Source organism: Myotis yumanensis, unplaced genomic scaffold (assembly GCF_028538775.1).
Source record: "Myotis yumanensis isolate MYYU_CA2020_CCGP unplaced genomic scaffold, mMyoYum1.0.hap1 SCAF_1, whole genome shotgun sequence".
Taxonomy (NCBI): domain Eukaryota; kingdom Metazoa; phylum Chordata; class Mammalia; order Chiroptera; family Vespertilionidae; genus Myotis; species Myotis yumanensis.
Window position 1 is genome coordinate 158,149,700 of NW_027223752.1, and position 27,725 is coordinate 158,177,424.

General features: G+C 36.6%; 1 long non-coding RNA gene across 1 annotated transcript in view; it reads right to left on the bottom strand.

Moving 5' to 3' along the window:
- Positions 1-27,725, bottom strand: part of LOC139006217 (uncharacterized) — a 788,050-nt gene that overhangs the window by 170,465 nt on the left and 589,860 nt on the right. The window lies entirely within an intron of this gene.

The following is a 27,725-nucleotide window of genomic DNA, read 5'->3' on the forward strand; positions in this document are numbered from 1 at the left end:
ACCTACCCTCTACCTCTAAATTTTCACAGTTAGTTCAAAACTCAAAATATTTTTAGTTTCTGAGGGTACTGGATTTTAATGGAAGCATTCTGTCTTGCTCAATCACACTCATCATAGAGCTTTCTTTCTTGCTGCTTGTATTTCTGAGATGCCTCTGTAATTGCAAAGCGTGCACTATAGTTGTTCTGAGACGAAATAGCCTTCTATACTTGAGGAATTTATAAAAAGTTGGATTAAATTATCTTCTTAGACTTTTTATTACCTCTGTAATGAAAGGTGCTAACATTAGAAATAAGTGGAATAGGATGAGGTCACACTGGAACTTTTAAAAACAAATATGGGAAATGACCCATAACACTTGCTCAAAAGCAATCTAGAAACATTAAACATCAGCAGTTGACTTTTATTCAAGATTCTATTCTAGGACTTTATTTATTTGTTTTTGTTGTCTAATTGTACAGAATTTTATGTAATTGTCTATTTTATATATATTTATTATATGAAATGATAAATATAAATCTGTATTTTTAAAAAATGACAGCACAGGATCTAATTTCAAAATAATATTTTATTTTAATATAATTTGGGAGTGCCAATTTTTACATAGTTGAAGTTATACTTTGGATTTACTGGTCATTGTATGAGCCATATGTGAAACAAAAAGAATAAAATGGGAAAATAAATATGTCCTGACACAACTAAGGTAATATTAATATGTAAGAAATTACATAAAATTTCACAGCTCATATTGTTTCTCCAGAAAAAAAGTATAGTGGAGACAATAAGAAAACAAAATGTTGCCAGACTATTTTGGTTTGAATCCCAGCTCTGCTACTTACTTGCTATATGACTTTGGGCAGCTCCTTAAACTCTTTGTGCTTCTGTTTCCATACTGAAAAAATACATAAATAACAATATTTATGCCTCAGAATAGTTGTGAGGACTAAATGAGTACATATGTAAAGTATTTAGAACATCAATATAAATGTTAGCTCTTTCAGTTATGTTTGTGTTCAACTTTTGAGAATTGCTTTTTCTCCCTTTTCCTTTTTGTGTGAATATCCGAAAATAATGTAGTGGCTATTTTAAACTAAAAATGATGTACTGTTTACTTAATGTGCCACACTCACTAGTAGGTATTATCACATTTTCTTTATGAACCAAAAAATGATATTTTATGTGACTTGTAAAAAGTCATACCACAAAAAAACTTCTGCCACACAGTCAACAAATGCTCTTATTAGTATGCCTGTGATATGATACTCAATATTATTATTTTATCTGTTTTGGGGGCGGGTTCAAGTCATATTCTATGGTTATTGTTGCATTTAACTATGTAAAATCAGTTAAAATTAAAATCTCCTGATGGTGGAAGGGTGGCTGTGGAGAGCAGCTACAGCTTTGGACAGGTTCAAGCCTCGGACTGATGAGAGGGCATGGTCCTCTTGTGGCAAAGCCACATGCAAGTCCCAGCTTGGAGGGCAGATCCCTCCTGGCAGAATTATAGCCAAAGGCTATGGTTGTATGTAAGCTTGACCTTATAGTCCAACTTTGTAGTCCTAGGTAGCTGAGGGATGTGAACTGCAAGAGGTGCAGCAAGTGCTGCCAAAACAAAGCTTGATAGAGTTCAGAGAATTGCAACAGCAGGAAAGAAGTAGATTGGAAACTCACAAGAACATTGTAAACATCTTGACCACTCCCTTGTTTTGCTTTGTGTGATCTGACTATAGAATAAAGATTCGGCTGACAGGCTGTGTCACTGTGTCCTCACAGTGATTCACCTGGCTACAACTGTATTCTCTTGTCTGTTCTCTTAATCCTTCACCACCCCTCCTCAAGTTTGCCACTGGCTGTGCTGGACACGGTTCAGGTGGCATAATCCATTAGGCAAATTTAGCACATGCTTAGAACCATTGGAAAACAAGGGCTTCTGAAAATATTTTGAAGTTTGTAACTTCATAAAAGCTACAGAATGGATATAGTGGACGAATTTTGTAGAACATTCTTATAATTATGTTTTAGCATTTGTATATTTTCATCAACTTCCTCAATTCTTCACTCTTCCCTGTATCCAAACTCTGCTCTGAGGGCCATTGTATATTTTATCTGAGTTCCCTGCCATCAACTTAAAAACAATGTCAGGCTAGTTTGTGGACTCCAGAGGACACACTGCTAACTCAGAGACCAGTCTATATCATCTGAGCTCAAGATTAGACTCACACAACTGTGCTAGACTTAGATCAGCTGACCCAGCTCTCTGGATAAACAGCTAAATAAATGTTGAATATTGTAGATTACTGAGAGCTTGTGTTAGTTTGCTACGTAGCATTATTATGGTCAACAACACTGTTCTTATTGGAAATTCAAAATGGAGTATGGATGTAGCAGCATAATTTCTTCATTGGTTAGAGAAACATGAAGTCATCATCTGATGCTTTAGAAGGGCAAGTCAGATTGTTCTCCCGTGTAAACTTTTATGGTTTGCTTATACGTGGGTGGGGTGTTATTTTGGAGAGGAAAAGATAAATATTTTTCTGATACTTAATTGACAAAATTAGACAAGACAATGAAAATACAGCCCAAGTGCCCATTAGTAGGTGAGTGGATAAAAAAGCGGTGATACATTTACACAGTGGACTACTATGCAACCAGTAAAAGGAAGAGCATCTTACCTTTTGTGACAGCATGGACGGACCTGGAGATTATTGTGCTAAGTGAAATTAGCCAGTCATAGAAAAACAAATACCATATGACCTCACTTATATGTGAAATCTAATGAACAAAATGGTAACACAGGCATGGATACATGGAATAGACTTACAGCTGTTATAGGGAAGGGTAATTGGGAGACTGGATAAAAGAAGGTGAAGGGATTGGCCAAAAAAGCATATATTCATAACACATAGGCACAGATAACAGTATCTATATGTTATGTATATAACACATAGGGAAAGGAATGTGGGGGTAAGTGGAGATGGGTAAAGGGAGAAAAATAGGGATGGAAGAGACTTTGCTTGAGGGAATGGGCGCATGAAGCATTGTGAAGGCAATGTTTTACTAAGTTGTACACTTGAAATCTATAGGATTTTGCAAACCAATGTAACCAAAATAAATTTAATTAAAATATAAAATAAGAAAATAAAATATTAATCACATACATACAGGAGGAGATAGAGTAAGGAAGAGTTATTCTTGTTCCTGTGAAGACTTCCTGCCTTCTGAAGTCTAGGTTAATTATCCTTTTAAGTATTTTCAGAATACATTTTCTTACACCCAAGGTAGCCTATATCCTTGTTATCTAAACTTCGATGTCTGTGAGGGACAGGAACACATTTTTATTGTTCATTGTTTTCCAAACACTAAATATAATCCTGTCACATAGGTAGCCCTCAATAAACACTTTCTAATATGAAATAATATGAACTTTTATTTTTTAAATATTTATTCTTTTATTTTAAAAATATCAACTAATTTTAGATATTTCAGTTTCAGGTCATTGCAAAATATACTTTATTTTTTCCCAAAGTGGTTATCTTTTATCTTTTATTATAATTATAAGAGTACATAGATGGAGAGTAACAAAGTTCTAAAATATAAGTATTTAGACAATGGAAAGTAAAAGTCTCCCTTCTAACACTGCTAATCTTTTCCCTAGACTATATTAACCATTTCTGTCTTTTTTGTCTTTTTTGTGGCTATTTAAATAATTTCAAAAAAAGTATGTTTATACCTTAATTTATAAACATATCAATCTTAGATACTATCAACAGTTTCTCCTCTGTTAAAAAACTGTGGATTTTATTATTTTACACCACTGCAGCTCTTTTCCTCAAAAATGTACACAGATACTCTTTTACTTTTTATGTTAGTGTTTATTACCTCAAGTAATATATTCAACCTTTATTTCTTGATCCATCATTTCAGATAATATTTCCTGACTCTAGTATGTGAGATGTAAATGATACATTGCAGCATGTCTAGAAACTGAAAGTCCCATCGGTATTAAATCAGAAAATCAGAGGCTGTGAGATGAAGGACCTCAAAAGAAAGTGGGTTCCAATTAGCACCTGGTATAACTAAAAAGGCCTTTGTTGACAATGATAGAATATAGCTAAATGCTGCTTTTCATGAACAAGAGAAAAGAAAGACAATTAGGAATTATAAGAGAACACCTGTGTAATAGTATCATGGGCCGAATATATGCTAAACTGAGATGTCATATGACTCAGCAATCAATGGATTACATTTCTTATTCAGTGAGCCTAAAGCTATTTAATTTAGTTCTAATATAAATAACACTTTTATACAGGTGCATTTTAAACTGATTATTTTCTATTATCAGAATCATCTTCTAGATTTTTGAAATAAAGTGGTTCTAATTATAACATAAGCTCTAATTACAATAAAAGGTAAATGCTATGACAAAGAGAAGGGAGGAGAAACGAGACAAGGGAAGGTGAAAAAGATCAGGGACAATAATAAATTATTGATAACGATAAATAATCATTGACAATTATTTTTAGAAAAAAGAAGTTGTAGAGGAGAGTCATTAAATTAAATAAAATTAATGTAATAATCCCATGTTTTAATATTTCTAAAATAATAAAATTTCCTTAAAATTCATTTAAGTTGATTATTAACAGATCCAACTTCCATGGTCCTAAATTATTTCCACTTATGAAAATTAGTAATTTTTTGTTAACTAGAAGAATTTTCATAATTCTATGCCATTGTCAAACAAATAATTTTTCCAGGGAAATTTGATCTCCTGTGTTACATTAAGAATTTCAACTTAAAAATATCCTACATGTCATTTTACAGCACCAATATTACAAGCATTATTCATATATCCACATGCATATTTATATATGTGTGTGTATATATATGTACATATACCACATAGTCTGAAGATTAATGAAATATAACAGAGAGAAAACCACTACAATGTGAAACCTTTTAAGATAGTGCCAGTCAACCATTGATTTTTTATATATAATTAAGATCTCATTTTTAAAATGATAAAAATTAATAACTTCCAGTAATTGATGTTTGGTGGGTTGGCTTGCAGATGAGATGAATGCAAACAATGCAATAGTTTCTAACACAATTGTTGTACGTCGATGTTCACATTTGCCTTGGGTATCAGAAGGGTGGGCGACTGGGACCACCCAGCCATCACTCACACGCACTTTGTGAGGCAGCAGCAGGTGCCAGAGGGCCGGATACAGTTTCAGGGCACCCAGAACTTTTTCTTAAATGCAAACTTACATTCTTTTAATAGCACTATTTTCAAAAGCACACATTCCTTTTATAAGGATTAAAGTTTGGAAATTAACCCATGCCATGGGTCATTCCAGGGAAATTAATTCTAAATCTGGATTTTAAATAGCACAGAATAGTGGGAAGTATAATAATAACTCATGTGAAAGCCCTAGGTTTTTGTACTCTATGATTTCTGGACCTTAGTAATCTCAACTCCAAAATAAAGCATTGACTGGAAAGTTTTTCAGATCTCTTGAAAATTCAAACATCCTATTGATTTTACAGAATGTGGGGAGGGGGACAGATATCAGGGGTGTAATCTGGTCTCAGTTTTATTTACAGGTCAAGGGAGATAGTCCCTTCAATATAGTTATTGTTCCCTTTGACCTTAAGGGAATTAAAAGTAACTGTGCTCTAGAAAAAAAATAGAACATCTTAATATTAAATGAATTTCAAACATTATTTCAAATTACAAATTATATGACGTACAATTTTAAGAATTTATTTCATATGATACAGATTTAATATATTCCACTTTGTTTTTTAGCAGTCATTTATAAACTTAGCTTTTCATTTGTATGGGCAATTTTGGCTTTAACATTGGCTTGATCATATTTATTAATATTTATTGTGATTCATTTAGGCAGTTACCTCTCAAGAAATGTAAAGTCAAAAGGAGAATTGATGAAAATCAAGGAATGTTTTATAAAGAAAGCCCTCCATCTTTGCAGTTTAAAGAATGGAACCTTAAAAGATAATATGATTTTCAGAGTCACACAACATGTAACTAGAATGTTTTCCTCTGATCCCGCCTTTAGTACAGTACATGTAATAGTAGAACACACATTTAAATGGCATGATCCCAACAGAAAATTTTTTAGAAACCATTCAGTAATCTATACTAAAAAGCAAAAATACTTAAGTCTGAATAAAGCCCAAATTTTAAAAGCCCCAGTGCAACTGAATTTTTTGTAGAAAAATTTTATTTATATTTTATCTCACATAAATTAATTGCTGCAAGAAGAAATTTTAGATGTTTTACAATAGTTTTGTTGAGATAAAATTTAAGTTTTATTGATATAAAGTTTTACTGAGATAAAATGTAAGCCCTATAAAATTCAGTGTGTAAATACACAACTTATTGTCCTACTGGTAAATTGCAATTTTGTACCCTGCTTTAATAACACTGCAACTAAAACAAAAACAAGAAAAAATAGGACTCTGTATGATGAATATATCAGATAAGGAGTTTCCTAGATATTCATATACGTTTTATTTTCTTATAAGAAATGGACTATTTCAGATAAAGGAGTTAAATATCTAACAGACCTAAAGAAAATGAAAATCTCCTGGTAAAAAAGTAAAGACAACTTGATATAAATGAATATCTCAGTATTATAGATTATTTAAAAAGCTGAATTGAAATATGTGCTTATTAACAAGGCCTATCTCTAAGTTCTAAAAGTATACATACATAGATTTTTTCTTTATACTTTTATATATTTATATATAGATCTAGTTGGTTTAATAATAAAAAAAAACTTAAAATGTACACATATCTCTTCAATCTTGCATAAGAAAACAAAGTAAAACAGATTGGCTTGGCTTTTGTTGTTTTTTCTACTCTCAACTGCCGAACTTTTCAGAAAAAAGCAGTTAGATAATACATTAGATGTTTGCCTTGCTCAGGAATCTGCCAAGACTACACTGTCTTTTAAAAAATTCAAAGAACAGAGCTTTCAAAATCTGATGCCACTTTCTGTTTGCAAATTTATCTCCCAACTGTTCTTCCAATATTTTAGCGCTTAGCTCTAGCCAATTTTGTGATTGTCCTCTAACAAAAGAAATAAACTCTTCATGTAAATATTTATTCAGGAAGCCCTCCTACCTACTCTCTACTCTCTCTGAACCATTTATCCAAGTTCTATCCTCATTTTTGCTTCAAGATCTTTTCTCATTTCTCCCCTTTCTGCATGTGTCCATATAACATCTTCTCTTCTCTGACCTTCTGTATTTCTTTCTGTAACTCTTATTTAGATACTAAATCATGTATAACTATTCCCTGTTTTGGTAGGCTCCGTGTTCAGTGTGCATGTTATTTATTCCACTAGACTATAAGCAATTAAAAAGTTTTAATTCATCCTGTTCATTACTAAAAGGTGCATGTCCATGTAGAGATGCCTAATAAGAATTGTTGTTTTAATTAATGAGTTCATCACTTTTAGAAGTATCATAACTAGAACTTTGGAGAAAAGAGAAAGTCATCCCAAGGAAGAAAAGAGCCATGTGTCCAGGAAGACATGAAGGGACTAGTAAAGTTTTGGGCCTTGGGCAACAAAATGGTTGCATTTACAAAAAACATATATGACAGTAAGAACTAAATGTAGGAAAACCAAACCAAACCAAAAAGGAAACAATAGCCTCACAAGAATCCAAGGATTTAAAATTAGATCATTTCTCTTGGACTAGGCAGGTGTTGGGGGGACAAGGTGATAAGTACTATTAACCAGAGTCAAAGTAGATCTCAACTCATGCTGTCCTTCAAGCGGAAGATAACAATTGGCAAGGATAAATGAGATCAGTAATAAAGGTGCTACAAGAAGGCTGTGAGAATGAGGGAAGTTCAATAATAATGGTCAGATCCTGAATCACTAAGAAACTTGGGGCTGGAGCAGAAGACTCTGCAACTAAGAACTTATTATATACTAGAGGCTCAGTGCATGAATTTGTGCACGGGTGGGGTCTGGTCAGTCTGGTCCCAATCGTGGCCCAATCAGGGCCAGGCTGGCTGGGGGAAGGAGCTGTGGGTGATTGGCCGGTGGGCTTTGCCTCCCATTGGGGTGGTGGGGGCTGATCAAGGGTGGGGCTGGGTGTGGGGAGGGGCTGTTGGTGGTGGGCCAGTGGGTCCCACACCTAAATGGGGTGGGGGTCTGATCTGGGGCCAGTGGCCTGGGGGAGGGGCCATGGGTGGTTGGCCAGCCAACACTGCCCCTGATTGGAGTGGGGGTGCCAATCAGGGGCCAAGCTGGCTGAGGGGAGGGACTGTGGGTCAGTCGGGGTGGGAGAGGCCAATCAGGGGCATGGCTGGCTAGGAGGAGCGACTGCAGGAGGTTGGCCCGCCAGCCTCATCCCCACCATCAGGTGGTTCGCTGTCCGCAGGGGGCATCATAGCAACCTGTCGTTCTGGTCATTACAATGCTCCGGTTGCTGGCTTTTTATATAATAGATGATGCAGAAATTCAATTACGGGGACCATGGCATCAAGGTCAGGATGCAGAGTAAGAAATTCAATATCTTCCCAAACAAGAAGCAAAATTTATTCTAGAGGTTAGTTGGAGCTCAGTCTACAGTGGGAGACAAGTAGACCTAGTTGCCTACTCCTATAGACAAATAAACCTATTAGAGGGTGCTTCCTTCTGCCAATTTTTAAAAGGACAAATCCATGTTGTTTCTACATTCTGTAAAAGATGTTCGGTTCTTTCCTTTTGCTTTACTCCCCCATATCTGAATATTGAGTGGACTGATGCAGTGAGAGAAACAAATGAAATGGGTTTATTCTGAGAATGCATCCTGAAATATTTTCCTATGAGAAAGAATCCTGAAATATTTTCCTATGGTCTTCTCCTACATTTTGAAATTTTCCCAGATTCCTGTTCTTTCTAAAATAGATTATTTACTTTTGCTGATTCTGTAAGTTATTCATATCCTTTCAAAAAGTTATTCATATTCCTTTTTATGTGAAGGTAACTAGAATTAGACAGATTTGAACAAATATTACTGACTCACGTGTAATCTTAACACTCAATGTCAAGTAATGTCCATTGATATCCGTGTTTACAATTGTATTCGCTAAAGATTATATGACTAGAAAACACCACTAATTTCATCAAATACTATTTCTAATTTTTTATGTTATAAATAAGCAAATAACTGATTTTATGTACCAGTTATTCTTAAATAATATATTTCTTTCATCATAAAAGCTTCTTTTATATCTGAAAAAAAGGACTTACTACATAGTGGACTTTGGTAAATGTTTATTGAACTAGTGTGCTTCTTTTAGGAATAGTTCGCCTTTACATTGAATCCAATCATGATTTATGTTTCTGAGAATGAAGTAATGCAGGAACTTTTACTTTAAAAATTGCCACCCATCCCCTGAAGAGCTTAGGATATGTTATCAAAGCAAAATGTTAACCATTTAAAAAAGGAAATGTATAAGTGAAGTCCTGGAAATACAATAATTTAAAAAACGATTAACAAAAATGTAGACTGTCAGTTATAAACTTTGACCCAAAGGGGGAAAAATTATATATATATATATTTGCTCACCTGAAAAGTGCTAGGAAGTACCAATGGGTCTTACACACTTAGGAGTGTACCTCCTACACATACTCAATCCCCTGCCTTCAGCCCCTCAGTTTAACATCAGGCAACTGTCAGTGGCAACACTCTGGCTGATATTAATTGCCATCCCAGGGAAAGAGGCAATTTATCAGCTAACCAGGTCCCAAGCCATACAGGGCCTTTGAGATTAAAATGATCACCTTGAATTGCACTCAGAAGCTAAAAGGCAATCAGCGCAGACGGCAGAGCCCAGGTGTATCATGCTTCATGCAGCCATCTAGTTAAGCAAGCGCACCGCAGCATTTTCCAGGCCTGAAGCTTCTGAGTGGTCTCTCAAGTGTTGCTCCACACAACGCTTGGAGCTCGAATTGAATACAAATTTTTCACATGTTTGAGGATTTCTCCTGGAAGAAATGATTTTTAAAGAGAAAACAAATGAAAAAACCCCATGAAATAGGCTCCAGAGAATTTGCTAAAATCAAAGGGCACTGGTGAAATAAAACGTGCTATTGAAATGATGACCGAGAGAGTTTTAAAACGTTATGTCCAACATATATGTAAGTTCTTACAACATTCAGTCTCCATTCCCAAACTGGAAAGCCCCTGGAGACATTAAGTGCTGACTGTGCCCCTCCCCAGAGTTCATCCTCACTTTTTAATGTAGGAAATACTATTTACTATCACAATTGAAGTCAGAGCTAAACAAACTCATTTAATAATGGAAGCGTATGGAAAGGCTTCCACAAGGGCATGGGGTCCTTCTAATATCCAGGGGTCAGTGTAAGCAGCGCATTGGATAAACACACGAGAGTGGCTCAAGATGTAAGTATCAGGTTCGACATTTTGAGACTCCTTTGGACATTTGGTTTAAATCCCCCTGTGGCTAGCACAGTCTATCAGTGGTAGGTAAACTCAATTTCTGCAATGAACTGTGCTTTTTCTTTTATGGCCTGCTGTTCTCTGGCTCCATGTTCTGCTTTGGTGCTACTCGGAAGTCCCATATTTACCTGCATCTGCAGGTTAATAACAGCAGTGGGGACAGATGGGAAGACCCTTATTGATCTACCCTCAAATTAAAACCCATAGATAAGAGAAAGTGTGCCACAGGCGAGCTTTCTACTCCTGGAAAATAGAAATAGAAAGTTTTATTTTAAATAATCAAGCAATTAACAGAAAAGATCTTATTGAAATATGACTCATTTCCCCTTTACTATTGAATATTAAAATGCATATAGATATTAAGAAGAAGCTCCTGAGTAGTTCTAGGAAGTTTAAACTGCAATTTAATATAAAATAATGAAAGCAAGAGCAAGCAATAGTAAATTTTCTATTTTTAGAGAAAATGCCTTTAACAAATTCTTTAAATGATAAAAGGGTCATCAGAAATTGCAATATACAGGAGAATGATGCAAAACAAATTAGCTAACAGAGAAAGCACTGGTGGCCTAAGCAGGAAAATCTTTGCCAAGAAAATATGCTTCAAGTAATTATCACCACTTCTGAAAGAAACTGTCATTATGAAACATTAGATTTAGAGCCACAGATGCTTGCCAAATTATCATCATACATTATAATATCCAAATTATTCATAAATTACTGAGGAAGATTCATTTTTTGAATCATCTTTCTCTGTAACACAAGTTGACATTGTTCTCCATTGTATTCAAAATTCACAGCTTGATTACATTGACCTAGATATTAGGATTCTTCAAACATAGAAGCACGGAACCATAGTTTAAATCAAAACAAAGTCATTGAATGCTTGTTTGCTTTCTTTTATTGTGCTATTACATTGCTCTTTGATTTCTTACCAGCTTTAGAGCCAAGTGTACTCTTTCCTTACATTTAGCGAGATAATTCATGTTTGTCTAGTAGTAGACTTGAGCTATTTTATAACACTTTCTTGATAAATGCTTAAACTTAGAAAAAATTCACATAGGCTTTGTCTCATTGACTAATAAAAACCAGCAAAAATAAATGAAAATATTTATGTCCCTGACTTTTTCAATTATCTTTATTGAGGAAAAAAATGTATGTGCAGCTGAGAAACTACATTTTTCCTGGGACGCATAGTTTCATAGAGTTTGTAGCTATGCAGTCAGTTATGTCAGCTTTTATGATTGTAATGCAATGTGGGTTGATGCGCTAAAGTTGATAAGATTGTAAGTGTTTAATACACAGATTCTCAATTAGCACTGATGAACAAAAACAGATCCAGAGACAGAGAAGCACCAATCAGATCATGAAACCTCAGAGGGAAGGTAGGGGAGGGGGAGGGTAAGGGGGAGAGATCAACCAAAGGACTTGCATGCATACATATAAGCCTAACCAATGGACACAGACACCAGGGGGTTGGGGGAATAATGGGGGTATAAGGACACATATGTAATACCTTAATCAATAAAGAAGAAAAAGATTATGGTGAAGCCCTATATATAGCAATTAACAGAAAAGATCTTATTGAAATATGACTCATTTCCCCTGTACTATTGAATATTAAAATGCATATAGATATTAAGCAATTAACAGAAAAGATCTGTTATGAGAATGTACCCAACATTCTCATACTATCCTAGCTATGCTAAAAAAATTGAAGAGTAGAGAAGGCTCCCGTAAACTTCTTAAAACTTCATAGAAACATGTTTTGCCCAATTTCTCTTGAGGGTTTCAGGAAGATCAAGTCCAGCTACTTCTTCCTTATCTTTCTTCATCTAGGATAGAATAGTCAGATGCCATAAGGAATGTCTAGAGCAGTGCTGTCCTACAATGCCAAAATGTTCTATCATCTGTGCCACCCAATATGGCAGCCATGAATCACCTGTGGCTATTAAGTGCTTAAAATGTGGCTAGTGAGACTAAGGAACTGAGCTTCTATTTTTATTTAATTTTAATTTATTAAAATTTAAGTTATAAAAGTCCCATCTGCCTTCCAACTTGCTTATATAAATAATGGTTTGTATTAAAACACAGTAATTCCCATTGGTATGCATACGGTCTACAGCACAGCCAGATAATTTCTAGAAAGACTGTATGACCTACAAAATCAAAATATTTATTACCTGATCCTTTACAGAAAATGTTTCGTGATGTTAGTGCAGTGGATTGTTTTTGGTTTGGAGTGGGTGGGGTTTTTTGTTATGTGTCTGAATTTTATAATCTTGCCAAGCCAACTGAGCCACACCAGCCAGGGCAATTGCTTTTATTACATTAATGTATATTCCTTTATTCCAACTTCACTGAGAATTTTTATCATAAATGTATGATGGATTTTGCCAAGTGGCTTTTTTTTGGATCTATTGATATGATTATATGATTTTATATTTGATTTTGTTTATGTGCTATAATTGCATTAACTTATATATATATATTGTACAAAACTTGCATCCTGGGAATAAATTTCACTTAATCATGATGTATAAACTTTTTAATATATTGCTGAATTTGGTTTGCTAATATTTTATTGAGAGTTTTTGCAACTCTTTTTATTAAATAAATAGGCTTGTAATTGTTGTTTGTAGTGTCTTTGTTTGGTTTTGGTATCAGGGTAATGCTGGCCTTCTATAATAATTACAGGAGCCTTCTCTACTCTTCAATTTTTTTAGCATAGCTAGGATAGTATGAGAATGTTGGGTACTAAATCTTCTTTTCATATTTGGTTAAATTCACTTATGAATCATTTTAGTCCAGGGCTTTTGTTTGTTGTGAGTTTTTTGATTACTGATTTGATTTCATGAATAGTTATCTCTCTGTTCAGATTTTTTGTTTCTTCTTGATACATTAGGGAACTGTATGTTTTTAGAAATGTATCAATTTCCTCCATGTTGCCTAATTTGTTGGAATATGACGTTTGTAGTGTTTCCTGCTAATTCATTGTATTACTATTGTGTTGGTTGTCAATTCCTTCATTTTTTAATTTAACTTATATGGCACTCTTTTTTTTTAATGAGTCTGGTTAAAGACTTATTGATTTTGTTTATCTTTTAAAAGATATAGCTCTTGGAATTACAGGCCAATATCCCTGATGAACATAGATGCTAGAATCCTCAACAAAATTCTAGCAAACCAGATCCAGCATTACATTAGAAATATCATACACCATGACCAGTTGGGATTTATTCCAGGGATGCAAGGCTGGTACAATATCCACAAATCAATTAATATGATACATCACATAAACAAATTGAGAGACAAAAACAATAACATAATCATGTCAATTGGTGCAGAGAAGGCATTTGACAAAGTCCAACACCCTTTTTTGATAAAAACGCTCAGCAAAGTGGGAATAGAGAAGTGGTTCTCAACCTTCTGGCCCTTTAAATATAGTTCCTCATGTTGTGACCCAACAATAAAATTATTTTCGTTGCTACTTCATAACTGTAACGTTGCTACTGTTATGAATCATAATGTAAATAGCTGATATGCAGGATGGTCTTAGGCGACCCCTGTGAAAGGGTCGTTCGATCCCCAAAGGGGTGGCGACCCACAGGTTGAGAACCACTGGAATAGAGGGATCATACCTCAACATAATAAAAGCCTTATATGACAAACCCACAGCCAACATCATACTCAATGGGCAAAAACTAAAACCATTTTCCCTAAGAACAGGAACAAGATGGGGATGCCCGCTTTCACCACTCCTGTTCGACATAGTACTGGAAGTGCTAGCCATAGTGAACAAACAAGGAGAAGAAATGAAAGGCATCCAAATTGGAAAAGAAGAAGTAAAATTGTCATTATTCACAGATGATATGGATATTGTACATTGAAAACCCTAAAGACTCCATCAAAAACTACTAGACTTAATAAATTAATTCTGCAATGTAGCAGGATACAAAATTAACACCCAGAAATCTATGGTTTTTTTATACATCAGTAATGAACTCACAGAAAGAGAAACAAACAAACAAAAAATCCCATTTACCATTGCAACAAAAAAATTAAGATACCTAGGAATAAATTTAACCAAGGAGGTAAAGGACCTGGACTCAGAAAATTACAGGATGCTGAAAAAAGAGATAGAGGAAGACATAAACAAATGGAAGAACATCCCATGTTAATGAATTGATAGAATAAACATCATTAAAATGTCCATACTACCCAAAGCAATCTATAGATTCAATGCACTCCCATTGAAATACCAACAGCATGTTTCACAGACCTAGAACAAACTCTCTAAAAATTCATCTGGAGTAAAAAAACAAAAACAAAACCCGATTAGCTGCAGCAATATTGAGAAAGAAGAACAATGTAGGAGGGATCACAATACCAGATATCAAGCTATATTACAAAACCACTGTTCTCAAAACTGCCTGGTACTGGCACAAGAACAGATACATAGACCAATGGAACAGAACAGAGAACCCAGAGATGGACCAAATCCATTATGCTCAATTAATATTTGACAAAGGAGGCAAGAGCATACAATGGAGTCAAGACAGTCTCTTCAATAAATGGTGTTGGGAAAATTGGACAGATACATGCAAAAAAAAAATTAAACTAGACCACCAACTTACACCATACACAAAAATAAACTCAAAATGGATAAAGAACTTAAATGTAAGATGGGAAACCATAAAAATCTCAGAAGACTCCATACGCAGCAAAATAGCAGACATATGTCGTAGCAATATCTTCACAAACATAGCTCCTAGGGCAGCAGTTCTCAACCTGTGGGTCGCTACCCCTTTGGGGGTCGAATGACCCTTTCACAGGGGTCGCCTAATACCATCGAAAAACACATATATAATTACATATTATTTTTGTGATTAATCACTATGCTTTCATTATGTTCAATTGGTAACAATGAAATTGGGGGTCACCACAACATGAGGAACTGTTGAGAACCACTGTCCTAGGGCAATGGAGACTACAGAGAAAATAAACAAATGGGACTACATCAAAATAAAAACTTCTGCACACAAAAAGAAACCACCAACAAAACAAGGAAGCCCACTGCATGGGGGAAAATGTTTGCCAATCCTATTTCAGATAAGGGTCTAATCTCCAAAATTTACAGGGAATTCATACAACTTAACAAAAGGAAGATAAACAATCCAATAAAAAAAATGGGCAAAGGACCTACATAGACACTTTTTGAAAGAGAACATACAGAAGGCCAAGAGACATTAGAAAATATGGTCAAAGTCACTAATCATCCAAGAGATGCAAATCAAAACAACAATGAGGTACCATCTCACACCTGTCAGAATGGCTATCATCAACAAATCAACAAACTACAAGTGCTGGAGAGGATGTGGAGAAAAAGGAACCCTCGTGCACTGCTGGTGGGAATGTAGACTGGTGCTGCCGCTGTGGACAACAGTATGGAGGTTCCTCAAAAAATTAAAAATGGAACTCCCATTCGACCCAGTGATCCCACTTCTAGGAATATATCCCAAGAAACCAGAAACACCCATCAGAAAGGATACATGCACCCCTATGTTCATAGCAGCACAATTTACAATAGCTAAGATTTGGAAACAACCTAAGTGCTCATCAACAGATGAGTGGATTAAAAAACTGTGGTACATCTACACAATGGAATATTAAGCTGCTGTAAAAAGGAAGGAATTCTTACCATTTGCAACAGCATGGATGGAACTGGAAAGCATTATGCTAAATGAAATAAACCAGTCAGAGAAAGATAAATATCACATGATCTCACTCATCTGTGGAATATAATGAACAACATAAACTGATGAACAGAAATAGAACCAAAGACATAGAAGCATCGAACAGACTGTACAACCTATGAGGGAAGGTGGGGGATGAGGGGGAAAGAGATCAACCAAAGGACTTGTATGCATACATATGAGCAAAATCAATGGACACAGACAGTAGTGGGGTGAGAGCTTGTGCTTCGGGGAGGGGATGGTGGGGGAGAGGTCAATGGGGGAAAAAGGGAGACTCATGTAATACTTGAAACAATAAAGAATTTAAAAAGAAAAGATGTAGCTCTTGGTTTCATTGATCTTTTTTTATTTGTTATTTTAGACTTTGTTCTGTTTATTTCTGCTCTGATCTTCATTTTTGCCTTCCTTCTACTCACTTTAGGTTTTGTTTGTTCGTTTTATTCTAGTTCATTTAGATGTAAGATTAGATTGTGTATTTTACCTTTTTTTGTTGTTTATTGAGATATACTTCAATTGCTAAAAAGTGTTCTCTTAGAACTGCTTTGACTGTATCTCATAGATTTGGGGTCATTGTGTTTTTATTTTCATTTACTCAATGTATCTTTTGATTTTTCCCTTGATCTCATTAATCCATTCATTATAGTAGCATTTTATTCAACCCCCCATTGCTGGAGACCAATTCCAGCATGACAGCAGGGCTGCATCTGGGAATGGCTAAAGGCATTTCCCCAAACCTGAATAGGATACATTAAATTGATTTCTTGGCTGCCAGACAATTAAAGGGCATCTTAATCTACATGTCATTGCCTCCTACTGGCCAAACACCTGAACAGCCGTAGGCTAATTCCCCCATTCTGACAATGGACTCTGTACCAAACCCTGACCCTTTGAAGTGTAGATCTCTGCCTCGCCTCAGGACTAGTTTTGTTCATAAAAAGCATGGGGTCCTGGGGACGAGGAGGACCTAAGACAGGGGTCCTCAAACTACAGCCCACGGGCCACATGCAAATACAAATGTTGTATTTGTTCCCGTTTTGTTTTTTTACTTCAAAATAAGATATGTGCAGTGTGCATAGGAATTTGTTCATAGTTTTTTTTTAAAACTATAGTCCGGCCCTCCAACGGTCTGAGGGACAGGAACTGGTGCCCTGTTTAAAAAGTTTGAGGACCCCTGACCTAAGACCTTAGACTTAAGACCTTAGAACTTAGCTCCTTTAGCTAAACTCCTCTGACCCGCAAAAGCCTTTCAAAATTATATCTCATCTCTGGACTCTTTATTAGTCTTTGGATTCCTGTTTAATCTATGCACAGCCTTCTCCAGATTCCTGAACCCTTCTTGATGCTGGGACAAGAACCCAGGCACCCCATGAGTTAGTTTTTCAGTTTTCTTCTTGCAATTAATTTCTAGTTTCATACCATTAGGATCAGAGAAGATGCTTTGTATGATTTAAATCTTAAATTTATTGAGATTCCTTGCCCAAACATGTGATCTATCCTAAAACAATATTTTATGTGAACTTGGGAAGAATGTATATTCAGCTGCTTTGGGGTAAAATGTCCTAAAATATAAATGAAGTCAATCTCGTCTAATGTGCCATTTAAGGTCAGTGTTCCCTTATTGAGTTTCTGTTTGGCTGATCTATCCATTGATGTTAATGAGGTTATTAAAATCCTTTCCTGTGAATGTGTTACTGTTAATTTCTTACTTTATGTCTGTCAATATTTGCTTTAGATATTTTGTTGCTCCTAGTTTGGTGTATAGATGTTCAAAAGAGTTATGCCTTCTTCTTGAATTGGTCCCTTTATCATTTTGCAATGCCCTGTCTCTTGTTACAGCCTTTGTTTTAGTGCTTATTTTGTCTGATGTAAGTATTGCTACCCCAGCTTTTCTTGCTTTTCATTTAGACAAAATCTTTTTCTCTCCTTTACTTTACATCTGTGTGCATCTTTCCATCTGAAGTGGATCTCCGGTGGGCATCATATGTCCAGGTCTTGTTTTTTTATACATTCAACCACCCTATGTCTTTTGTTCAGAGAATTTAATCCATTTACCATTTAAAGCAATTATTGATAAATATGTAGTTATTGCCATTTTGTTAATTGTTTTCTGACTGTATTTATACTTCTTTTCTGATCTTTTTTTCTCTCTATTCTCTTGTATGTAAATGACTTTCTATAGTGTTATGTTTAGATTCCTTTTTTTTATTTTTTGGTATATATATATATATATATAGAGAGAGAGAGAGAGAGAGAGAGAGTTTTGGTTTGCGGTTACTGCTTTCATGTGTGTTTTTGTGTGTATTTCTTAATTTATTGTTGTAATTACACATAATATTCCTACTTTTGCTTTTTAACCTTTTTAAAAAATATATTTTTATTGATTTTTAGAGAGATTAGAATAGAGAGGGAGAGAGAGAAACATCAGTGTGAAAATGCAACATCAATCAACTACACAACCACCAATCAACTACCTCCTGCACACTCCCACCCCCCTCTCCCCTGGGGATGGAGCCCACAACCCAGGCATGTGCCCTGACCAGAAATAGAACCAATAACCTTTTGGTGTGTGGGACAATGCTCAACCAACTGAGCCACACTGGCCAGGGCTGATTTTGACTTTGTACTAGCTTTATAGCTTATTGATCCACTGCTTTTACTAAGTGTTTGCTTTTTGTCAGTGACAAGTATTTTCTTTTCTATATTTTATTAATCATATTTTTGATCTTTACTTTTCTGCTTAAAGGAGTTCCTTTGGAAAAAAGTAATCTCACAGGGTGATATAATCATAAATTCCTGACTGGGTACATCATGGTGGGTAGTTACAACCCTAGCTTATAACTTCTTTAGTGAAAGGTTTCAACCTAGCCTTGCCCATTGTTCTTGTGCACCTAGGTTAACAAACCTTTGAAATCCTCAAGAGAACACATAACCTTGTTAAGTGTCCTGCAATCCTATCCCTGGCTTGTTTTTTCCCTTCCATGTACATTTGCTCCTTAATTTCAAATGCATAAAAGAAGCTGCTAAACTATTATTCTCTGGAGTATTTAAGATCATGTTCACAAGCATATGTTTTCAATTTAGCTTAAATAAGCTTTAAAAAAATCTACATATATAAAAGCCTAATTGACCAAACGGCCAGTAGCTATGATGCACACTGACCACTATGGGGCAGACGCTCAACACAGGAGCTGCCCCCTGGTCGTCACTGCGCTCCCACAGCGGGAGCACCACTCAGCTGACCAGTTGGCACCAGACACAGAGCTCACAGCTGGAGACTGCAGCAGAGCAGCAGCGAGCCTACCGAGTGGCGGTGGCAGGCACACCAGGGCCAGGATGAGCAGGAGCTGCAGGCAGGAGTAGCAGGCGGCATTGGACTGCCGGTTTCAGCCTGATCCCCGCATGCCATGCCAAGGGACCCCACTGGTGCATGAATCCATGCACTGGGCCTCTAGTAAAAAAATAAAAGAAAGCATTCTCTTTAACATTACTTGTAGTCTAGTGGTGATGAACTCTTTTACCTTTTTCTTGTCTGCATAATTGTTTGTCTCTTTTTTAATTCTAAATGATATCCTAGCTGGGTTGAGTAATCTTGGTTGCAGTTCTTTGCTTTTATCACTTTGAATATATTATTCCAATCCCTCTGGCCTGCAAAGTTTCTGTTGAGAAATCAGCTAAGAGTCTTATGGGAGCTCCCTTATATGTAACTAACTGTTTTTCTCTTGCTACTTTTAAGATTCTCTCTTTGTCTTTCACTTTTGGCATTTTAATTACGATGTGCCTTGGTGTGGGCCTCCTTGGGTTCATCTTTTTGGGTCTCTGTGCTTCCTGAACTTGGATGTTCATTTCCTTCAGCAGCATAGTGAAGTTTTCAGTCATTATTTCTTTAAATAGGTTCTCAATCCTTTGCTCTCTCTTTTCTCTTTCCAGTAACCCTATGATGCAAATGTTAGTAGGCTTGGTGTTGTCCCAGAGGACCCTTAAACTATCCTCATTTTAAAATTCTTTTCTTCCCTCTACGGATTGGGTATTTTTTGCTACCTTTTCATTGAGTCTGTCTTCTGCTTTATTTAATCTACTATTGATTCCCTGTAATGTATTCTTCATTGCAGTTTTTTAAAATTCTTTATTGTTGTTCATTACAGTTATTATATTCTTCAATTCTAGCTGGTTCTTCTATATGTTTTCTATCTTTTTTATGTAGTTCTCACTGAGTTCATCTATTCTTCCACTAAGTTCAATGATTATCTTTATACCTAGTGGTTGAACTCTGTATCTGGTAGATTGCTTGTTTTCATTTCCTTTAGTTCTTATTCTGGAGTTTTGTATTGTTCCTTTGTTTGGGGCATTTGTCTTCTCATTTTGGCTGAATCCATGTTTGTTTCTATGTATTAGTTAGTATTGCTATGTCTCACAGTCTTGGCTGATTGGTCTTATCTAGTAGATGTCTTGTGAGGCCCAGTGGCATAGTCTCCCTGGATACCTGAGCCGAGTGCTCCAGAGGTGTCCCTTGTGTGGGTTGTGTGTGCACTCTAATTGTAGTTGAACTTTGTTTGCTCTTGGCCTGTCAGTAAGTAGGATTAACTATAAGGCTTACTGTCTGTGAGGCCTGGCTGTGTGGGGGGGTTGACCCCATGGAACAGGTGTTATTTTATCAGGGCTCCAGTGCCAGCCAAGTATGCTCTTTGGGGTGTCATTTATGGAGCTTGTTGGGAGGTATTCTGGTGTAATCTGAAGCTGGCTACTGAGTGTGTTGGGTCTGTAATATCTTGGGAGTGGCTCCATTGAAGGTCAAGGTCAGCCGCATTTGCCCTAGCTTGGAACTGCCTGATAGGAGCTACAAAGTCATCTGAGGTTGGTTGTTGGTTATGCTGGGCCTGGAGGTACTTGGGAGATGCCATACTATGAACTGAGATTAGCAGCCATAGTGCCAAGCTTAGGACAATTTGGTGGGTACCATGGTGTGAGATGAAGCCAGATACCACTGGTCCTGTGCTTGTGGCCATGTAGTTACAGATACATTTTAAACCAACCCTGGGCATAGCATATGCTAGACATAGGGCCATTTGATGGAAGTTACAATGCAAGTTGGGACTGGTCGGCATTGTACTAAGTATGGGGCTGCTTAGCAAGAGATAAAGAGCACACTAATTCAACCTGCTACTTGTTTGGGGTTTGTAGGTGTTTGAGACATTTTTTAAAAATCTACAGCACAAATCACAGCAAGCCGCTTGTATAGAATAACTACTTGAAGAGATTTAAGCAAGCATGTCAGTTGGGTGGAATGGGGTCTCAGGAAAACCCCAGTAAGAGGTCAAATGTGAATAAAAAGAGGTCAAATGTGTTAGCCAGGTTCATAAGAGCACAAATTTGGTGCCCACCTGTGCCTGCAAGCTGGATGGGAGGAGCACTTAACAGAGTAGCAATGGCATCTTCCAGCCCTTCTGTCCCCAGGGAGAGCAGTCTTGACCCCTACCCCTCCAGCCCTCACCCTGAAGTTAATCAATTCGGTTTCTCCCTATATGTCCCTAGGAATTTTGAGCTGATGCCCCTGAGCTGGAACCCAAAGCAAGTGAACTTGTGCAAGTGCATCCATGTGTGATCCTCTCAAGATGAAAGTCTGGGACTTCGGCAGCTCTCCATCTCACTCAGATTCAATCCACATTGGTTTTCACAGCCAGATATTATGGGGACTACCCTTATTTATAGGAATTTAATTGCTCATCTTCATGTGGTTTTCAATAATGGTTGTTCTGTAAGTTAGTTGTACTTTTGAAGTGCTCATGGGAGGTGGTGAGCACATACACCTCTTTCGTTATTTTGACTGAAAGTCCCTTAGATATTTTCATATCTCTTTTTTTTCCCCAGTTGTAACTTTTTAATAGTAATTATAAGCAAGGGGTGGGACTAGCAGTCTTTGTTTCCTCTTTCCACTGCCTATCCCTTCCCTACCAGCGGCTGGGAGAGGGACCCCGAAGCCTGATGGGGTCCAGATTTTCATATCTCTTTATCAATTTCCTTTAAAATAATCACACTTTATGTAGATTTTCTCAGATTCAGTCCTGATTACATTTATAAAATATTTACAAGGTATCCCCATTTATTTTTAACCAATTGCTATAAAGCAACAAGACCTAATCCACACTTGTCATCTATACATCCACCTCCCTCCCTCAACCTTACTCTAATGTTCCTTCCATCTTAAATTTAATGTTTTTGTTAATTTGTACAAGGTTGAGCCTTTATTATTTACAACAACCCCATACAACCATCATTTAAATTGTCTCCATCTGACATGTAAGAAAATTGACGTTTGCCAAGGTCACATAGCAGAGTTAATATCCAATATTTTGTACTTCCAACATGCATAGATCACAGCACTCACTATTCAGAGGTGGAGAGAGACGTTTCCCCACTCTTCGTGTCCTCGCAAACCCAACAGGTGAGGGGGAGAATGTTAACATGGAAGTGGTGATGTGATTATACCCATGAGATGGTAACATTTCAACTTGATGGGAGGCAGGAGGATCCTGAGAAAGTCTAAGTGCTCAAGCTGCTGTCCGGATACTTTTCTTTGGTGAGAGCCTTGGAGAGAAGCTGAGATAGCCAGGAGGCTGGGACAGCAGGACCCTTACTGCTTCCTTAAGGTGATGAGGCCTTTCCAGCCCACCCTCATGCAGAGAAAACCAGGGCCATCCTTCAGCCTTGTGAGACCAAAAGAGTCCCAAATCAGGGCTGGAGGTGTGCTATGCTGTCCCTCCCTTGATGCCAGTGGAGATCCAGGAGGACTGCAGTCAAGCCACCCTGTATTCACCCTGGGAGAGGACTGTTGAGTGACTGCTATTCCACTTATTGCTTCGACTTTTTCAGACAGAAGGTAGATGCTGAATTTTACTTTACTTTTTCCTCACCTATGTACATGTGCACACGTTGTATGGGTACAAGGACACGGGTGCCATGTCCAGCTTGACAGTTTTCTCCTGGGGTGTGTTAGAAAAAGCAAGACTTTGGCAGTCTCTTCAGAGGCAGCTGTACAAGACACACATCTCTTTGACTTAACTCTATTAATTCCAGTCTTATTGTAATGTTTGCTAATCGCCAAACATGCCCAAGTGTTAATCTGTTTTTGGACATCATCCCATCGTATCTCCCATGCCTGAAATATGTTTCATTCCACATATACTTAGATAAATTCCATCTATTCTTTGAGGTTTATCTAAAAAATCATCTCTTATGAACCTTACGCAACATTTCATCTACAGCACTTGTGTAACTATTGCATTACTCACTATTTTCTGCCTTTAATTGTGGTTATTTGTAGCCATGTCTAATCTTCTCTAACAAATCACACGTTTCCTGAGGAAATTTCATATGGCGCAAAGATTCTGAGGAAAAAAGTACCAATTAGATTCCGTGAAATCACAGTTTTGAAGCAATGGACAACTATTCTCTTCCTGAAATATAATAATATAGTGCTATAGTTTGCATTGATGAAGAGAGCCCTTTGGAAATACTACACAAGGATTGTTCCCAATCTGGAAAAAACTGAGAAATGTTTCTTACTGTTTTGACACTGCTTTCTTTCCCATTCACTGCTTGCCTCTGTTTCCCACTTCCCATCTTTTCTATTTCTCAACCCTGGGGTTTATAGTGTACAATTTAAGGTTTAAAGATTAATTTCGCCCTGGCCAGTTTGGCTCAGTGGATAGAGCGTCGGCCTGCGGCTCACGGGTCCTGGGTTCGATTCCAGTCAAGGGCATGTACCTTGGTTGCGGGCACATCCCCAGTGGGGAGTGTGCAGGAGGCAGCTGATCGATGTTTCTCTCTCATTGATGTTTCTAACTCTCTATCTCTCTCCCTTCCTCTCTGTAAAAAATCAATAAAAATATTTTAAAAAAGATTAATTTCAATGTAGTTTTAGTGACACACACTGCAGAAACACAAAGATAAACTTCTTAACTATGTCACTTCAATCTAAACATTTAGCCAACATGAACAGAAAGTGCCACTTTATAAAAATAGTACAAGACAAAATTTATCTCATACTTTCAGAGGTCCCATGAATTCCCTTTGGAAATATGTATTCAGAATGCTTCAAATGTATCTTAGATGAATTTAGAGGTAGAGCTGCCTTTCTCAGGTTTATCAGAAAGAACATCAATTCAATTTTTATTTAATTTGAAATTACCAGTGTTCTTAGGAAGCTATCCATATATATAAAAAGCTAGGGGCTGTCATGACCGAAACAACCAGATGGATGACTGAACAGCAGGCTGCGTGGGGCAACCAGGCCGGCAGGGGGGGCAGTTGGGGTTGACCAGGCTGGAGGGGGGGCAGTTAAGGGCGACCACACTGGCAGAGGGGGGCAGTTGGGAGCAACCAGGCCTGCAAGGGAGGCAGTGAGAGGTGATCAGGCCGGCAGGCAGAGGCAGTTAGGGGTTACCAGGCTGGCAGGGGGCGTAAGTTATGGGTGATTAGGCAGACAGGCAGGTGAGTGGTTAGGAACCAGCAGTCCAGGATTGTGAGAGGGATGTCCGACTGCCGGTTTAGGCCCGATCCCCTGGGATCGGGCCTAAACCGGCAGTCCAACATCCCCTGAGGGGTCCTGGATAGGAGAAGGTACAGGCTGAGCTGAGAGGATCCCTCTGCCCCCATGAACAAATTTCGTGCACCAGACCTCTAGTTCTATATAACATAGCAGTATGCATCACAACTGTCAAACAACTTTACAATTTGCCTATTATTGAATGTCATCTCTAAGGAATAGCCTTAAGATTATTTTTTTTAATAATTCTAATAAAATATACATAGACATTTTCTAACAGAATAATAATAGGCTGGCAAAAGACTCTAGATATCTAACATTACATTGTCAATGTAAGTAAACCACAGCAGAAGTAGCAAAAGAAGAATGGAAATTCATTTTTTACTACTATATAGATATTCGGAATTTGAGCTTTAAGGTTGTATTTGTTTATGCATGTTAGGTATAAGAACTGAATTCAGACAGGTCTAGGTTCAAACTATGGCTCAGCCAATTCTTTGCCAGATAAACTTACACAATTTTCTTAAATTCTTGAGTTTCAGTTTCCTTATCTGTAAAATAAAAATACCAACCAATATTAGGATGGAATATGATAATATATGCAAAGTGCTTAATGCAGTATTTAGTGCTAATCATTCCCTCATAAATGGAGATATGAATCAAATTTTACCTCTTTTGTTAAAAAATACCGCAGGTTATGTAGTTTTAAATTCTCTTAGAATCTCTGTGGTATATATTATGTTGGTGAGGTAATTAATAATCCTTTCAAATAAAATTTAACATATAACTTCAAAGAGTTATTATTTCATTGCTTTGCAAAAATATTAAACTCAATTCTGATATATTGCAGTCAGCTCTGTGATTGCCTCGTGAGTAAAGTTATTGCTATGATAATATAATAACATAATTTTACTGAAAGCTGAATAATATAAAATTAGCTTAAAGTGTCCTGATAGAAAAGATAAGAGCTTATATCTCCATATGCAGCACATTATAAGATGGGCCCATGTTTTAATGAAGCAGTTTTTGTGCCGAGTATTTTATCACTAGCAAACAACCTGTAATCTCAATTCATTTAACATCTATCTGAAAAGTTAAAACACAGAACACACGCAAAAGCCAAACATAACAACGCAGACGTTAATCTGGTTCCTGGCACACATGAAGGGGAAAGTTGAGGAGAGGTTTCGGTGAATTTTTTTGTTAGGAATAAGGTATAGGTGAGCTTTTGATAATTAATTGGAATAGACAGGAAAAAACGGAAGTGAATAAAAAGATCACACGAAAGACCATGTCAAGATTTATTCTAAAGAAGAACGTCAACATTTGTGGATCGTGGACGTACTGCACCCTGAGCTGAGGCAAACGTATTTCCCTGGTATGAACTTTCTGTTAGGGTTGTGTTAGACATTGCGAATAAAATCAGAATTTAAGAATTTCAAAGAGAAAATAGTTTTGTTATTCAGATTTTCCAGCTTTTCATGCAAGCACGCAGGTGTAGTGCAAATAGATGCAGGAGATAAATTATTTAATTAGATATTCACAGACTTTAGGAAGTAGCTTAGTATGAGAAAAATTTAATAAAGGGTGTAATATGTAACAGAAAGCTCCTGATGAATTCAAAGGAGAAAGCAGGAAAGAAAAGAAGCTGAAGAAGAGGTGAGAGTATAGCCAATAAACGATTAAGCGGGAAGTGTTTGTTATTATTCATAAATCAAGTACCTAAATGTTTTCTTGGGGAGGAAAAAAAAGTTTACACAAGACTGATTTGAGAACTAGTATTTGCTTCTCGAATAGATACTATGTCATGAGTAGCAACTGTATTGCTAAGTTGAATGGAAAATGTTAGAGATTTTCATATCATGTTAAGAAAGAGACTATGTATTTCAAACAGAAAAGAGTTTTGTTAAATTCTGCAAGTCAGTCAAAGATGTAAGCAAGCAAAAGAGTGTTGGTGCTAAGAATACTACAGGTTTTTTTTCCTTTCCTTTTTCATTTTGAGAAAATAAAGCTAAAATAATTTGAATGAAAGTGGACAGATACTTCATTTAGTGAAAATCTGGGAATAAAAGCAACATGTATGTAAACTAACCAGATGTTTATGATTAGTTCCCAGCTGGCTAAGGATGATTTTTATGGAGGAGGAGCATTATAGAATGCCACATGTTTATATAAATCATGAGTATGGCAGTCCTGATCCTGGAGCAAAAGAGCTCCACATACTATTTTGGGTAACCTTTTCAATCACACCATATAACATAAGAACAGCCACTACTCCCCAACACAGTATCTGTTTCCAGTTTTCTCCAATATTTTGATGGGTGTCATTATGTGTCAGCCTGCATTCTGTTTTCTTATGTTGAACACATTGTATGGGTTTGTACCAGGTGAAGTCTATTACAATATTTTGCATTAGTATAACTAGGTTGCAAAAACACATATGACAGTTGCTTTACATTAAATATTTTCTTTGGAAATAGGTTGCTGACTTATTGTTTGGATATTTGTGCTAAGGCCTACATTTCAAATTCAATTAAAAAGCCAATCTTATGTTAATGTGATTTAACTAGAGCTTTACTTTTCCATCCCATTCAAAAGATGAAAATGTATATTTGTATAGCAAAGACTTAAATAGAAAGAAATAAAAAGGGAAGAAAGAAAGAGGAAAAAGAAAAGAAGAAAGGAAAGTGGGGAGGAAGGAGCTGAAGAGGCAAAAAGGTGAAGACAGAAAAAAGGTTACCATTTTTTATTTAAAATATGAAATAAAGGTTTACTCACCTTATGCTTTAACTAATGATAATCATGTTGAGTCTGCCATTAATATTGTGTAACAAGCATTTTACTATGTTGTTCAAAACTGTGCAGAGACATAGAAGCATCAAACAGACCATCCAACCTCAGAGGGAAGGCAGGGGAACGGGAGTGGTCAGAGATCAACCAAA